Raw genomic sequence first — 16,068 nt, forward strand, 5'->3', positions numbered from 1 at the left:
TCCCTCAAATCGTGTTTTCTGGAGAGAATATGATGAACGCATTCGTGATAAGTGTATCCACGATGTGTGGGTATGTCTGGGAAGGCGGAGCAAATTGCCGAGATGGTCTTTTGATTTTATTAGTACAGGGAACCTGAAGACCAAACAGTGCGCCTCCCCTTACGGGCTTTCTGGCCTCAGGAAACTATCTGTAAAGGGAACTGCTTGCGCCAGAACCTGCTGAGCGCTGCTCCGAGCAGGTGTGTGTGAAGCTGGCCGCTGGCGCTGGCAGGCAGAGGACCAGAGTGGGGAAGGAAGCCCTGCTCCAGTTCTCCAACAGGAAATAATTCATCTGGGAGAGAAGGAATGGAGACAAGAGAAGCTATTATAATATTTTCCGTTTCCCTTTGGGCTCCGGAGTTGTGCAGCTGCGGACCCGCTACTGTAGCTGCTCCGATAAGAATAGTCATTGTCTTGTTCTTCATGCTCATAAGACACTGAAGCTGCAATTATCCAGGTCTTGTAGGTGGGCTGAGTACGAAGGTGATGTCTCCGTTTTAGGGCCACAACTGTTATTCCTAGGATCTCTCTCTATCTACCTCCCCCCTCTTTGACCACACCTAGCCTTTCCTAAAAATATTTTATTTATGGGGCTGGCACTGTAGTATAGCGGGTAAACCCACCACTGGCATCCCATATGGCTGCTCCACTTCTGATCCAGCTTCCTGCTGATGTGCCTGGGAAAGCAGTAGAGGAAGATGGCCCAAGTGCTTGGGCCTCTGCACCCATGTGGGAGACCCAGAAGAAGCTCTTGACTCCTGGCTTCCAATCAGCCCAGATCCAGCCATTGCGGCCATTTGGGGAGTGAAACAGCAAATGGAAGACTTTCTCTCTCTCTCTCTCTCTCTGTCTTTCTCTTTGTAACTCTGCTTTTTAAATAAAAATAAATTTTGTAAAAATATTTTATTTATTTGAAAGGCAGAGTGATAGGGATGGAGAGTGTTTATCTTCCATTCATGGTTCATACCCCAAATGGCCACAACAACTGGGTCTGGGCCAGGCTGAAGCCAGGAACCCCATCCAGGACTCCCATATGGGTGGCTGGGGCACAAGTACCTGGAGCATTTTCTGCTTTCCCAGATGCATTAGCAGGAAGATGGATCAGAAGCAGAGTAGCTGGGACTCGAACTAGGTACTCCAGTTTGAAATGCTAGTGTTATAGGTGGAGGCTTAACCCACAGCACTACAAGGGGGACCCAAACACACCCAGAGTTTCGAAGGCTTTTTGTTTCAGTGAACCTGGGTTGTCATTTCCTAGGGAACTGGGCTCCTATCTGCTTCTCTGAGCATGTGTTTTAGAGTATCTTGAGGCATTTCTTCTTTTTAATTTTAAAATAGTTTTTAACAGATTCAATGTGATTTGTAGATATAATTCTAAGAGCATAATGATATTCCCTTCCTAACTTCCCTCCCTCTCTCCTTCTACATCTCTCCCTCCCACCGTCTTTCATCCCCCCCCCTTTTTTAGTTTTTGAGCTAACATATTGTAAAATTACATTGCAGTAAAATGGTTGAGGCATTTCTTTTGCATTTGATCCCACACCTGTTCCTTCTGCAACAGGTGTCATGTGTATTTCAGGTTATTACAGGAGGCATACCTAAGAGAGTCTCCTTACGTAACCAGTACCCCAGCATATGTTTGCACTGTTGCTTAGATGATAGTTACACAACTTTATTATGTGTTACACACGTCTATGCATGTGGTTCTGCATAATCTGCACAAAAACCCTTAATTGTCACTCATTTTACAGATGAGAGGAAGCTGAAGTTCAGAGATAGGAAATGACTAGTGGTGGACCTGGCTTTCAAATTTAGCATGTCCAACTGCGTTATGATGCTTGTTCCATTGTGACAGGATGCCTTTTGTGCTAAAATCCATGAGTCACAGATCCAATCACAATAGAGGTTACTTAACTTTCTCAAAGGCAAACTGGCTGAACATGGCAACCTGTACTCAGATTGAGTCTTGCTGTTTCCTAATAGCTGAGATGAACATGAAGGTGCATCTGATTATTGGAAAGGCCACAAAGCAAACATGTCTTCTGATGGCAGGATAGTAGGCCCACATGAAGGACACAGCATCCCCTTCCCATGGCAATGAAATGAACTCTAACAGTGTCAGAAACAAAAGCAATTGAACCCTGAAGCCCAATTGACAGCTCTCTAAATAAAGAAAACTGCACAAATGGAACTGAGCTTATAAAATCTTTGATGAACACTCATTGTAGCTTTGGGGTCTAACTTTTTATAATTGAAAATGATCATATGTCATCCAGTATTTATTTCCCCCCTGGAATCTTTTCCTTCTAAAGTATTTTCCTTGAAAGCTATCTAGTTTTTGAGAAAAAGAAGTGCTGTGAAGCCCGCTTGCCACTTAGAAAGTGTTCATCATACTTGATGGCTTTTATGTTTTCCTCTTATTCTTTCCTTGTCCCCCTAGTAGGTTTCTCAAAGTTACAATAAAGGAATCATACTCTGCACATTCGCAATGGAAATGATTCTTGAAAGAAACCTCAAGATCTCTTTATCAAAGTATCTTGGATAACAAGACAAAATGTTTTCTTTAAAATGTACGAATTTATTCAAGATTGCACAAGACAACATCTCCCATTCAGATAATGAAGTAGAAGAGAATCTAGCAAGCTGCTGGTGGAGTTCATAAATGTAGGTTATGTCAACAGAGAGCCCGGAGGGCATTTCTGGTTTTGAGATAATCAACCCTTTAAAGAGCATAATATACTTTTATGTGGTTTTAATGAGTACAAAAATATATCTGCATGTAGCATAAGGACTTTCTCCCCATAACACATGCGTTATTTTAAATCTTTTCCTGGCCGGCACCGCGGCTCACTTGGCTAATCCTCTGCCTGCAGTGCCGGCACCCCGGGTTCTAGTCCTGGTCGGGGTGCCAGATTCTGTCCCGGTTGCCCCTCTTCCAGTCCAGCTCTCTGCTGTGGCCCGGGAAGGCAGTGGAGGATGGTCCAAGTGCTTGGGCCCTGCACCCCATGGGAGACCAGGAGAAGCACCTGGCTCCTTTTCTTCAGATCGGCGCAGTGTGCCAGCCACAGCACACAGGCCGTAGCAGCCATTTGGGGGGTGAACCAATGGAAAAGGAAGACCTTTCTCTCTGTCTCTCTCTCACTGTCTAACTCTGCCTGTCAAAAAAAAAAATCTTTTCCTTTGGGTTAAGACATGTCTACAAGTAAACTGCAGAGAGTCAAGGGGCTCCAGTTGGTATGTTGGTCCAGGAGTGGGGCAGGGACGGGGAGTGTGGCAGAAGATACTGGGATGGAGTTTGGGGTGCTAGGTATTTCTTAGGGATCCACACCTGTGATGACAAGGGGAGGAAGAAGGATTGGGGACAGAGAGAAGCTGAATTGCCATGCACACCTGTCAAAAGCCTTGGGAGCTCTGTAGTATTGCCTCTCAGAGCACCCCAGGTTGGTTGGAAATGACTGTGCCTTTATACACCTGCCTCATTCAGTCACCAGATGCAGGCTGCCTCTGGGAGGCTATAACTTGGGGCCAAGTGGTTCTCTGCAGAGAAAACAGACCCTGAAGGAGCTGATAGCTGGAGGAGATTGGCTGCCCACCTCGCTTTCCCACCATTAGGCAGCGAGTCCTTCCCTGAGGTCAGACGACCTTTGTGTTTACCACAGCCCATGCTGAGTAAGTCCCCGCCTGGTTTCCTTCAGGCCTCACTTCCAAAGGGAAACTTTGAAGAGCATCATTATTCGTGGGAGGAACTACAGCCCCCACTGCTGAAGTTGGACTTGGCGCTGCAATTGATCCTCACTCAGCACCTGTCCTCTCCACTGTATCTTCTAGGTCACTCCTATCCATAGCTACTGCCCTCTGGTGGCCTCGATGGCTTCTTGGCCAGCTTGAGCTGATCCTCAGTTGTTAAGAGAGTTGAGCCATCTGCTCATTATACACTTCTCAAGCTGGGGCTGTGGTACCTGTCTGCTTAAGTCACAGTTGGGCAAGGGACACTAAGATATGCCCAAGTGGCATAGATTTTCAGACCTACTTCTCCCTACCCTCACTGTGGAATGGCAGTCCTACTTCCTCCTGATAATTAGGATGAATCACCCCTGCCAAGTTAGCAGCTCTTGTTCTGGCCTGCTGCTCCCTGCACTCAAGGAGTCCAAAGTGCCCAGGCAGCATCCATAGCTTCCGAGAGTCTTGCTGTGCTCCTGGAGAAGGTGCTGCTCCAGCCCTGTAGCTTGTAGGAGAGAAAAGATTTCTTTCCTTACCCATTACTCTATTTGTGGTTGAGGCTTCTATACCAAAAGCCAGATTAACAAGGGCAAGCAAATTTATTTAATATAAGTTTTATGTGACACAGAGGCTTTCAGAAATGAGGATCCAAAGAAACAGAGGAACCGCATATTTTTAGGCTTGTTTTTGATGAAGAATGGACAACTGCAAAAGGATCTGATCTGATGGTAATGAACTAGGCGGAACATAGCAGGGCCTGTGTGTTCGGATTCTTCTCTTTGTCCCTGTGCATTCAGAGATAAGGACATTCCTTTCCTCTGAGTATATGGAGGGCAACTCTGGAATAACTGTTTGATGATTTGCTTCAGCGGAAGATGCAAGGCGAAGGTGGGAGTGACCTTTCTGCTTCTGCTCTTTTCTTAAATGCCAAGGTACCATATTTTGGGGCAACATGTCCTGAACCTTATCAACAGTTTTACAGATGGTAAGCAAAAAGTCCTGTATTAGTCAGGATTCAATCAGAGAAGTAGAACTGCTAAGAGATTGCATTTTTATAACTGTCATCTCTAGCGATGTATGTACCTACCTACCTATTGATTGATATATAAATAAAGACATAAGAGATTTGACTCAATTGTGGGAGCTGGTTGGACAGTCTCTGCAACCTTGACATTTAATGCTGGAGCCTGAAGTCTCTGAGGAGGTCAGGAGGTGACATTACATGTGAAGGGAGGGAGAACCAGGAGAGACTAGAACTCAGAAGCAGAACCTAGGAGGATCACCCGGAGTTTATCAGACTCTTGTTATATCCAACTTTGATGCAGTGGGTATCTGGTAGGAGGAGCTGGTGCCCTTTGCACACAGCTACACACATGTGTGGTCTATCTTCAGAAGGCTGAGAAGCTAAAGGAGTGTTAGGGGAAAGGTGTAGCAGCAGCTACAGGCTTGATTGTTGCCCCATACCAGTGAGGTGAGCTGCTAGATAAGGGACAACGTGCTTGAGTTACAACTGCACCTGGTGCTCCTGCACTGATTTTCCAACTTAGAAACCATATGGCTCCTATTTCACTAAGGCCCACCAAATCTGCAAAAATCTCTGATGGTCCACTCTCATAGGAAGCACAGAAAAGAGAACTCTGGGAAATGTAGTTCAGCCTAGACAAGTTGTTGTGTCACTAGTGTAGTCCCTCAGTGGGCCAATGGGAGTGATGGTCATTGTGGCCGCTGCTGATTCCACCCTTTGATTCCCAGATCATGTTTTCTTTCCCAAATAGGAACACAGCACTGTAAAACATTCTTTAATTCAGTATGCATGCTACATCCTGGGAGATGACACTCCATCCTCACACAAGATCCTTGTTCTTAAGCTGAGGCTTCAGATGCTTCAACCGGCTTTTTCAGGTTCTGTTAAGCCAGTATCTTGCGCATGGTGCGGTCTATAATATGATCAGTGAGTCTCACGGTTCGGGCCCACTCCAGCACCTCCTTTGCTGTAAAGTTGCTCTCCTGGTCTGCCACAGTGTTATGCGGAGAGTCCCACGCTGATGAATCTGATACTCCCTAAGTGAGATACAGGTGCTTGCTGAGACTCTACAGGCAGGGGAGTACACCCACACTTGAAATACGTGTCTATTCTTATGAGAATGAACCATTGCTCCTTCCAGGATTGAAGGATCATAAGGTTGTGAACTTACCACCAAGTTACCTGTCAGTCTCTTCTAGGGATGGTACCACAAGAGGGGCTCACTGTTGGTCTCTATAGTTAGCAGTTCGAACATTCTGCAGTGGTAACAGCTAGACTGGTCTCTCTTTTTTTAAAAGATATATTTATTTATTTGAAAGTCAGTTACACACACAGAGAGAAGGAGAGGCAAAGAGAGAGAGGGAGGTTTTCCATCCACTGGTTCACTCCCCAATTGGCTGCAATGCCGGAGCTGTGCTGATCCAAAGCCAGGAGCCAGGAGCTTCCTCCAGTTCTCCACGTAGGTGCAGGGGCCCAAGGACTTGGGCCATCTGCTGCTGTTTTCCCAGGCCACAGCAGAGAGCTGGATCAGAAGTGGAGCAGCTGGGTCTTGAACTGGCACCCATATGGGATGCCGGCACTGCAGGTGGTGGCTTTAACCACTACACCACAGCGCCAGCTTCAGACTGGTCTTGATAAGTGGGAGTCCACACTGTTGCATCTATACACAGCCTCCATCTCTGCCATTATGGCCACTCTGTTCATGTGCCCGTCACAGCAACACTGGGGAGGCCAATGACAGAGACTACAGAGACAGATGTCAGCTGCTAAGGTCAGTTGTCTGGTTGTCCAACGTCTCTTCTGACCTAGATGCTCTCTGGTGGTTGTTAACATGGGATACAAAAATATCCACGTTAGTGCCCACTTACACGTGTCCATCTGTATTTCTCTACCTCAGATCTCCTTGTTCCCAAATTGCCAGTCATTTTCCTTCCAAACCCCTGGTGGCTGACTAACCCATTTACCACGACCTATAAATAAGTATTTTAACCTTGGGCCACTTTTCTTCCCGCCTAAGATGGGTGATAAAGTGTATCACTCCAGGGCCGATGTTGTGTTGCATGGGTTAAGCTGCCATCTACAAGGCCCGCATCCCATATGTGTGCTGATTGCTGATTCAAGTCCCAACTACTCCACTTCCAGTACAGCTCCCTGCTAATGTGCCTGGGAAAGCAGTGGAAGATGGCCTAAGTGCTTGGGCCCCTGCACCCACTTGGGAGGCCCGCATGAAGCTTCTGGCTCCTGGCTTTGGCCTCGCCCAGCCCTGGCTGTTGTGGCCATTTGGAAAGTGAACCAGCTAATGGAAGATCTCAATTTCTGTCTCTGTCTCTGTCCCTGTAACTCTGCCTTTAAATAAATCTTAAAAAAAACACACACACACACAAAAACACAATAAAGTGCATCACCTTAAGCTCTACCCATTGGGAAGATTTTCATTTGGCACTTTCTTTCGAGGACCCGTCACTCAAGAGTCTATAATGCAGCCACTGTCCATTTTTGACTTAAACCTGCATTGCATAACCAATCCATCTATAAGCTTATACTTGGCTTTTCCTATTGTAATAACTCTTACCTCACTGGCCAAAGACACAAAGTAGTGATTGTGCCAATTGCCCAATTGTGCGCTTGGAGACTGAGGTAGTGACCACTAGTTCTTGAACCCAGTAGGCTTCCCATGAACTGGATCATGGCCAAAGCCCAATTTATGATCTGGTTCCTATATGTTTTCACTCTCACAGTGTGCCATGATGATACTTTGGGTCTCTGAATCTATGTCAACTCACACTCTAGGTCAAAAGTCCTCAACATTTGTAAGTATTTCCTTTTCCCTGTACAGTTATCCAAATATAAGTGGCTAGAGGTGTCTTCAGGAGAAACAAGGAGAATAATGTTAAGGTCCTTTCTCCGAGGAACTCAGCCAACCTCTTTTATCAGTAGGCTTTTGGTTTAAAAACTGGTTCAATTTTGGAAACTGAACATGGGATCATGATTTTTTATTGAAGTAACTGCCCTTGCCCTTCCCTACCCCGCCAATGTTTTCTGCTATTACAAGCTGAGTAATACCCCTTTCAGCTGCCCATAAATTTTGGCCCTTAGAGATGGTATGTTTTATTAACCAACTCCATAACTCTCCTGGGTCAGGCTCCCTTGACTGCCATACAAACTGTGTCTAATTATAATAATTACAGTCTCCTGGCAGCCAATGATTAAGTACCACCACCTGGCCTCTGGTTGTGTTGGATCTTATCATCTGCAATGCTATCGGTGAGCTAAGTCTATAACAGCTTTTTCTACTGTCAGTCTTAGCCTACAGAGGAAGCCCCCACTGCAGTTCTGGGTGATCTAAGTAACCCTCTCACCAGTGCTTTCTTGATGGCCTTGTTAAATAGTGTGTCCTATGGATCTTCCTATGGAACCGTCTCCTTGTGGGTCATGGGGCTCTATCCAGTAATATCCATTTCAGGATGCCCACTTCTTTTGAACTTTTAACCCCCTCCTCTACTATTTGCCATGGCAATTCTGACATTTCAACTTCCCCCAGAATGGGCTACCTTATTTTCCCTAATTCTAGGAACCATCCTAGTTGAAAATTCGCATCATTTTCTGGGGTCCTTGACAAGGTGTGAAATCATGTATCTCCAGGCCAGTGCTATGGCATAGCAGGTGAAGCTGCCCACAATGCCAGCATCCCATATGGGTGCTCATTCGAGTCCCGGCTGCTCCACTTTCTCATCCAGCTCCATGCTAATGTGCCTGGGAAAGCAGAAGATGGTCCAAGTCCTTGGGCCCCTGCCAACCCCCGGGAGACCCACAGGAAGCTCCTGGCTCCTGGCTTTGGATCGACCTAGCTCTGGCCTTTGCGGCCATTTGGGGAAATGAACCAGTGGATGGAAGATTTCTCTCTCTGTCTCCCTCTCCCTCTCTGTAACTCTGCCTTTCAAATAAATAAATCTTTAAAAAAAAAAAATAAATCATGTATCTCAGAAAAGAACTCCTAAGTCAATAAACTCTTCCATTTGTATGATCCATGTCCCCTGTCCTTGCTCCCTCTATCAGACACCCTCAGAATCCAATGTCATGACTGCGGGTATATGCCACCAACTTCTTGCAGCTTCTTTGGAGTGTGATCCCTACCCTTGTTTGCTGAACCCAGCACACCCTCAAGGTGGCTTATGCTTCCCTTAATCCTAACTGCAAACTAGCATCCTGAAAGGGAGGTGGGAAGAGTTCCTGAGAGGGAACACATGTTGCTTTGTGGGAATAAACCTCTGCATGGTGTTCCATTGTGAAAGTAGTAGGGGCCGCTCCTCTTTTTCAGTTAGTTATGTACTTATTTGAAAGGTGGAATCACAGAGAAGGAGAGAGGCAGAGGCAGAGGCAGAGAGAGAGAGGTCTTCCATCCACTGGTTTATTCCCCAAATGGCTGCAATGGCCAGAGCTGGGCCAGCCTGAAGCCAAGAGCCAGGAGTTTCTTCCAGGTCTCCCACAGGTGTGCAGGGGCCCAAGCACCTGGGTCATCTTCCACTGCTTTCCCAGGCATTTTAGCAAGGAGCTGGAAGGGAAGTGGAGCAGCCAGGACTTGAACCAGTGCCCATATGGGATTCCAGCTCTGCAGGCGGCAGCTTTACTGGCTGCGCCACAGTGCTGGCCCTGGTGGGGGTGGGGAAAAGGGAAGGGGTTGCTCCTCTTAATAGGTATAGGTGGGTCATGTCTAGTGACTCAGGAGGTTCAGGGGAGTGTGGAGAGTCAAAATCTTTGTAAGCACTCATGGAAAGGACCCCATTCACGTGTGAGCATGGCAGGTTTTCCCAACCCAGGGTCTTGTCTTGGTTGGGAATTGAATTTTAGTTGAAATAGAGCTATTCCGACTATTAAATCCTGTGTTTGGCTTTCAAAGTTCTCTGCTTTCATATAGGAGATAAGAAAGCTCTTCTGACAATAGCCTACTGGGGGCATTCTTAGCTTTGACACCTGGCTCTCACTGCCGAGGCCTGTTACCCTTGGCAGTTCATTGTAGCCATCTGGTCTTGTTAGTTCTGTAGTTAATATTCTTTCTCATTCAAATGCCTTATATGAGGGGTTTAAAAAAGTTTCATGGATGGGGCCAGCGCTGTGGCGTAGCAAGTGGGGCCTCTGCCTGCAGTGCCGGCATCCCATGTGGGTGCCGGTTTGAGTCTTGGCTGCTCTACTTCCAATCCAGCTCTCTGCTATGGCCTGGGAAAGCAGTGGAAGATGGCCCAAGTCCTTGGGCCCCTGCACCTGTGTGGGAGACCTGGAAAAAGCTGCTGGCTCCTAGCTTCGGAGCAGTGCAGCTCTGGCCATTGCAGCCAGTTGGGGAGTGAGCTAGCGGATGGTGAACCTCTCTCTCTCTCCCTCCTCTCTCTGTGTAGCTCTGACTTTCAAATAGATAAATAAATCTTAAAAAAAAAAAAAGTTTCCTGGAACATGTGTAAACCCACTAGTGCATTTCCAGTGTGCCTCAGATGATAGTTTTAATAATTGTGCTGCTGGAGCATGCATGCATGCAGAGTGAAGTTTTATGGCAGGTACCAGGGCGGGCGGCTGCCGGGGATGGATCAGCCAGTGTTTTGCAGCTATCACTGTGGGCAGTGGGCACTCGCAGGCTCTACCTCCCTCTCGGCAAGACGGAGAAGCGATACATCTTGAGGAAATCCCTAACAAGACCATGGTCACTGGCAACTCTCACACCCAGACGTGGGGTAAGTGGAAGGAGGTCTTTCTGCCCTCCATCCCTGGCCTTGGCATGCATGTGGAGGTGAAGCACCCCGGCTCCAAGGGCCGCCTCATAGTCACCTGCCACACACCCGGGACCCTCCGATCTGCCTGTGTTCCAGCTCCACCAGGGATGCCTTTCTTTGCTGGTGGCAAGCTGCGTGTGCACCTGGACATGCAGGTTGGGGAGCAGGCCAATAATTACCCTGTGATTGCTTCCAGGGATAAGCTGACGGAGCAACATCTGCGTGCCCACTAAGCATTGAGCAGTTGGAACAGGTGCAGAAGGAGCAGGATTGCCAAAGGTATTGTGAAGAGCCCTTCTGCCTGACCAGCGAGAGCAGCAGCCAGAGAGTCCTGTGATGGTGCATCGTTCGGACTGTCATCCTCACTGGCATCGGGCAGATGTGTCTCCTCAAGAGCTTCTTTGAAGCCAACAAGCTGGTATAGTGCCCTTCCTCCAATTCCTCATCCATCTGGATTCTGATGGGGAAAAAGTGAAAAAGAATGTAAGTCTCATTTGGTTCCATGGTAACAAACTCTTCAGATCAGCCACTTGTTAACCCTGGTTCTCAAGGACACAGGACGCTCATTCAAGCTTTCTGAATCTCTTAGGCCTGTGAAGAGGGAGAACTAACCCATGACTAAGTCCTGCCTGTTTCGCCTCCAGTGATCCTCCTGTCCTCTCAGAAAACGAGCAAATGAATAAAACCTCTCCCTTACATTCTGCTGTCTGTCTGTCTGCTAGCACAGTGGGCGCCTGGCATGCCCCATGGGGAAGGCTTCGCCCTTCTGCTTCCTGCTCACTCCCGGGTCCCCTCAATGGCTTTGTGAATGTCAATAAGGGGCAGGTCTCGGCCCCAGAGGATTGAGATGCCTTTCTATATGTTAGAACTACTTATTGATAAATTAGACATTTTCCTTCCTAGTTGGGAGTTTCTGCCCGTCGTTGGCTGGAAGCACCAAGGCAGTCCATGTGCATTGTTTATTCATACGTTTCTGATAACTGCCATGGCAACTCTCAGGATTTCAGTGGCCCCTGGGCCAGAAAGCAGATGTTACAGCTGTTCTCAAGACCATATAAAACAGCGGAGTTTATTTGACACCTGTGATTCCCAGCCCACAGGGCCTCAGAGTAGGAGACCGATGGAGCTAGAATTGGGGAGTATACTCTTGCCTCCCCTCTTCCCCTAATGCTTTTTTTTAAAAAGATGTGTTTGTTTGTTTATTTATTTGAAAGGCAGAGTTAGAGAGAGAGAGAGGAAGAGACAGATCGTTCATCTGCTTGTTTACTCCACAAATGACCACAATGGCCAGAGCTGGGCTTGTCTGAAGCCAGGAGCTTCTTTTGAGTCTCCCACGTGGGTGCAGGGACCCAAAGCACTTGGGCCATCTTCTACTGCTTTCCCAGGCCAGAGCAGGGAGCTGGACCGGAAACGGAGCAGCTGGGGCTCAAACAAGTGCTCAAATGAGATGGACATTATCACAGGTAATAGCATTATCCACTACACCACAAGGCCAGCCCCTTCCCCCCCCCCTTTTTTTTTTTTTTTTGGACAGGCAGAGTGGACAGTGAGAGAGAGAGACAGAGAGAAAGGTCTTCCTTTGCCGTTGGTTCACCCTCCAATGGCCGCCGTGGCCAGCGCGCTGCGGCCGGCGCACCGCGCTGATCCGATGGCAGGAGCCAGGAGCCAGGTGCTTTTCCTGGTCTCCCATGGGGTGCAGGGCCCAAGCACTTGGGCCATCCTCCACTGCACTCCTTGGCCACAGCAGAGAGCTGGCCTGGAAGAGGGGCAACCGGGACAGAATCCGGCGCCCCGACCGGGACTAGAACCCGGTGTGCCGGCGCCGCTAGGCGGAGGATTAGCCTAGTGAGCCGCGGCGCCGGCCCCCTTCCCCTTTTATTTAAGCTGTGGTAAATGTTTTCTTTAAGGGAACCCGATTTGCTTAATACAGATTTATCCAGTGAAATAATATGTCGCAGTAAAAATCAATAATTGTACTGCTGCCTGGAGCCACAAGCCATCTGTGCTGCACCTGCTGCTAGTGAGGAAGTTCTCATTCCCACCTAAGACATGAGCTCTCCAGCTCCAAAAGCCCCATCCTATTGGCTGCTTCCTCAGAAGCAGTACCGGGCTGCTCCCGGTACCAACTGTCATGGGTTGGAGTCTGTGGAAGCAGACATAGAGTTGGAATTTGAGGTCCACCATGTTTATCAGGGATAAACATTTGTGAAAAGAAGGGGAAAGAAGCAATGTTGGATGGAGGGAGAAGTTGAACTGCTGTGCAGGTCCTACAAAGCCTTGGCCAACCCAGTAAGGGACTCTGTATCAGTTGCTTGTCATAATGACCTGCATAGAGCCCAAATGGCCCCATCTCTATAGCCTTACCTCTCTCACCAGCAGATTTCAGCCAGCCCAGAAAAGGTTCCAGCTGGGGCAAGGAGACTGCAGCTGTGGAAGAAGCTGCTGGCTGGAGGCCATCCACAGTCACATCTCACACAAGGCAGCATAGCCTTCCTTGTGGAGGGGTTTGGACGATGTAGCGGTGTCAACCACACTTAGGAGAACAGGGGCTGTGTGACACCGCACAGGTTGCTGCAAATCATTGAATCTGTGTTCACATTTTGAAAGGCAAATACTTCTCTCAGGTGGGAGTTGCATTTCCCATGAATTGGGGCACCTCTTGTATTTAGATATCCAATAGTGCCTAATACAGAGTGTGGATGAAGGAGTGAAAGACAAGACTGTGTCCACTTTGAGAGAAGAAAAAGGTTATCAGAAATTAAGAATTTTCTACAAAACGATGCTACCTAAGAGGCTGGTGCTGTGGCGTAGCAGGTAAAGCCACTGTCTGCAGTGTGGGCATCCCATATGGGTGCCTGTTCGAGTCCCAGCTGCTCCACTTCTGATCCAGCTCTCTTCGATGGCCAGGAAAGCAGTTGAAGATGGCCCAAGTGCTTGGTCCCCTTCACCCACGTGAGAGACCCGGAAGAATCTCCTGGTTCCTGGCTTCGGATCAGCCCAGCTCCAGCCATTGTGGCCAATTGGGGAGTGAACTAACAGATGGAAGACCTCTCTCTCTCTCTCTCTCTGCCTCTCTGTAACTCTGCCTTTCAAATAAATAAATCATTTTTTTTTTTGACAGAGTGGACCGTGAGAGAGAGAGAGAGACAGAGAGAAAGGTCTTCCTTTTCCATTGATTCACCCCGCAATGGGCCGCTGCGGCCAGCACACAGCGCCGATCTGAAGAAAAGGAGCCAGGTGCTTCTCACGGTCTCCCATGGGGTGCAGGGCCCAAGTACTTGGGCCATCCTCCACTGCACTCCCTGGCCACAGCAGAGAGCTGGCCTGGAAGAGGGGCAACCGGGACAGAATCCGGCGCCCCAACCGGGACTAGAACCCGGTGTGCCGGCGCCACAGGTGGAGGATTAGCCTATTGAGCCACGGCACCAGCCAAATAAATAAATCTTAAAAAGAGAGAAAAGATTATGTTACCTAGCAATACTCTCGTGGTATAGCTCTCGTCTACCTTAGTAGACTGCCAGCTTAGGACATCTTTTAGTTTGATGTGGCCCTGCCGGTAGGCTAATTCCCCTTCAGATGGGGCCTAGACAGCCATAGACAGCTGTTGTTTGCTTCCTTGTAACAGGCACATCTTGTTAGCTAGATTCACCTGGTGGCTCAACTGTCCATTCCGCTCAGGGAACTTCTTGCTTAGGTAGACCCTGTTTCTTCGTGTCCTGCACCACTGGAATCTGACCGGAGCTGTAGGAAGCTTTGTCATGGACTGTGCGCTTGCCTTCAATGTATTTTTCCACTTCCTGCCAATCATTGCCTGTTTGAAAGGTAGCTACTGTAAAGAGCGCCTATCCTTCCAGGCCTTGCTCAGAAGGGCCACTTTCTCCCTGAACTTCAGGGAATTTCCCCTCTTTTCCTACAAAATAATAACTTCCTTAATTATCATGGTACAAGTAGTCAATAATATTAGTTGAATGAAGGACCGAATGCAGTATTTTTTTTAAAAAGTCAACCAAAAAAAGAGGCTTTTCTTGCTGAATGGAAGGCCTCGTTTGTCCCTACTCTATTGTGCTGGTTCTAAGAAAAACTGGCCACTTTAATTTCCCCTGCAAGCTGTTCCCTGGTTTGGCAGAACTTTCCATGTAGGTTGTTTCTCTTGGGGCAGACTTTTTGGAGTGCCTGCATTCAAGTCCTGGCTCTGCTACCAACTGTAGCGTCTTCCTGTGAGGCAGCCAGTGGGGGCTCAAGTAGTCGAGTCCCTGTCACCCATGGAGGAGATTTGGATTGAGTTCCTGGCTTAGGTTTGCCCCTGCCCTAGGTGTTGGGAGCATCTCTCTTTCTGCCTTTCAAACAAATAAAAAAATTAAAATAATTTGTTTCCCTTTTTTTTTTTAGAAGATTTTTTATTTATTTATTAGGTAGAGTTACAGACAGAGAAAGGGAGAGACAGAAGAAAGGTCTTCCATCCACTGGTTCACTCCCCAAATGGCCACAATGGCCGGAGCTGGGCCGATTGGAAGCCAGGAAACAGGAGCTTCTTCTGGGCCCATGTGGGTGTAGGGGCCCAAGCACTTGGGCCAATTTCTGCTACTTTCTCAGGCCACCAGCAGAGAGCTAGATCAGAAAAGGAGTAGCCAGGGGTGGGAGGGACTTTATGGGGGGGAAGCCATTGTAATCCATAAGCCGTACTTTGGAAATTTATATTCATTAAATAAAAGTTAAAAAAAAAAAAGAAAAGGAGTAGCCAGGACAAGAACCGGCGCCCATATGGGATGCCGGTGCCACAGGCGGAGGCTTAGCCTACTACACCACTGTGCCAGCCCCAGTTGTTTTTCCATTTATATTACTAATTTTATATATAGTGTCTGTGTTATAGTCAATGTATTTGAGAATTTTTTTTACTTATTTTTTTTTTAAAAACAGATTTATTTTTTTATTTGAAAGAGTTACACACACAGAGAGAAGCAGAAACAAGGAGAAATCGTCATTCGCTGTTTCACTCCCCAAATGGCCGCAACAACCTGGCTGGGCCAGGCCAAAACCAGAAGCTTCCTCCAGCTCCCCCACGTGGGTGCAGGGGCCCAAGCACTTGGGTCATCCTCCGCTGCTTTCCCAGGCACATTAGCAGGCAGTGGAGCAACGGAGACTGGAACCAGCGCCCATATAAGATGCTGGCGCTGCAGGCCATGGCTTTAACCTGCTGCACCACAGTGCCGGCCCCTCCACTTGCACAAAGTCATAGCCAGTTAATCTAGCTATTGATGGCATAGAATTTAAATAACCAAATACACTTTTAAAAAAGATTTATTTATTTATTTCAAGGTCAGATTTAGAGAGAGAGGGAGAGAGAGAGAGGGAGGGAGGGAGGGAGACAGAGAGAGAGAAAGAGAAAGAGAGATCTTCCATCCTCTGGTTTACTCCCCAAATGGTTGCAGTGGCCGGAACTGGGCTTATCTGAAGCCAGGAGCCAGGAGCCTTTTCTGGGTTCTCCACATGGGTGCAGGGGCCCAAGCACTTGGGCCATCTTTCTCT

The 16,068-nt window shown here is 47.9% G+C and overlaps 1 pseudogene; it reads left to right on the forward strand.

Moving 5' to 3' along the window:
• The first annotated feature begins 94 nt into the window (after positions 1-94).
• The window catches only part of LOC127484906 (transmembrane emp24 domain-containing protein 4 pseudogene), a 67,686-nt pseudogene continuing 51,712 nt past the window's right edge, over positions 95-16,068 (forward strand).

The sequence above is a fragment of the Oryctolagus cuniculus genome, chromosome X (assembly GCF_964237555.1).
Source record: "Oryctolagus cuniculus chromosome X, mOryCun1.1, whole genome shotgun sequence".
NCBI classification, from domain to species: Eukaryota; Metazoa; Chordata; class Mammalia; order Lagomorpha; family Leporidae; genus Oryctolagus; species Oryctolagus cuniculus.